This window comes from Crocodylus porosus, unplaced genomic scaffold (assembly GCF_001723895.1).
Source record: "Crocodylus porosus isolate Cpor-Errol unplaced genomic scaffold, CroPor_comp1, whole genome shotgun sequence".
Lineage (NCBI taxonomy): Eukaryota > Metazoa > Chordata > Crocodylia > Crocodylidae > Crocodylus > Crocodylus porosus.
In genome coordinates, this window is record NW_017728935.1 from 3,839,029 (window position 1) to 3,840,457 (window position 1,429).

Below are 1,429 nucleotides of genomic sequence, written 5' to 3' on the forward strand. Positions count from 1 at the left end.
TTTTTTTTTTTACATGACTGTAAATATAGATAGAGCTTTATTTTGTTAATAAGACGAGGAGTAACTTAACCTGTATATTTCTCATACTTGTTTACAATCCCCCCCTCCTCTTGGCACAATAAAGATGACATTTTGGAGCAGAGTGGGGCTCACTGCTGTTTTGGGGTCCGGCCCGAGGGTGCTGGCTCCGGCACACAGCACCCTGGATCTTCACTCCTCTGGCTCACTTCCATCCTCCATCGCCTACTAAGGTGTTTGCTTGTCTTCTCACACCTTTCTTCTGTCCAGCTGTCTTCATCTGCTTTGCTCTCTTACTTCAACCATGTGCCGGGTGGGCAGCGCTAGGATCAAGCCCCCGACCTCCGGATGCTGGAGCAGCCAGGCTATGCGGTGCGCTCAGAGCTTTGCATTTGCTGCCCGTCTCCTCTTTGCAGGCACACACACACCGCCTTACTCGGGGGCGAGCAATTATTTCGTGCGGAGGGCCGCTCACCGAGTTTCGGCAAGCAGTCGAGGGCCGCACCGGTAGCTCCGCCCCCGATTGCCACGCTGGGACCAGAAGTCCCGCCCCTAGCCCCTGCCCTTTGCTACAGAAGTCCCTGCCCTTGCCCGCGGCAGTCCTCCTTTCAGGACGGGGTTTTGCCATCTTGCAAGCAGAAAAGTCAGGGGTCAAGCCCCGTCGCCGTCGGAAGGAGTAGCAGGAAAGCAGGCGTGAGCTGGCCTGCTGCTATTTAAGAGACGAATAAAATGGCTATGCCAACCACCTCCTTGGTGCCTGGTATCTTCATCTCCGAGTTCATTCTTCCCCCGGCGCTGTCGTTGCTCTTTCCTGCCATTTCGCATCCAAGCTCCCCTCACCCGCTGCCCCCTTTCCTTTCTGCAGTGGTTCTCTTGTAACCACTGCGTGCTGAGCGCCTGCGAGCGGATCACCCCGGGTGCTGAATCCCTTGCTGAAAAGGGATTAGTGGCGGACGTCATTTGACCTGCATCTCCGGGAGTCAAGCGTCAGAGATTGAATCGAACACCTGAGGCTGCAGCCCCGAGTCACGCGAGTCCAGTCTCTTTTGGGAGTCAACATCGGGGCCGGAAGAACAAGCGGACAAGACGGCAAGCGAGCAGAAGCCAGCTGACCGGGAGGGAAGAAAACCAGGCCAGCCTAACAGGAGGCAAAGGTAAGAGAGTCCTTGGGCTCCATCATTAAGTTGTGGACTGGGGATTTGTGAACCTCGGGAGGTCTGGGACGGTGGGACCTCCTGTGACCCCTGGCCTGGCAGCAAGGTCTGGGTCTCCTGCCCTTGATTTCTGTGTATCTTCGGATACTTTGTGAGGCTGACTAGAGGTATTGCCCACAGGTTACGGGGAAGGTTGCAGGCTTCACATTAGAGTTCAAAAGGGAGAGGTTGCAGCTGCTAGACGTGAGCTCAGGCTC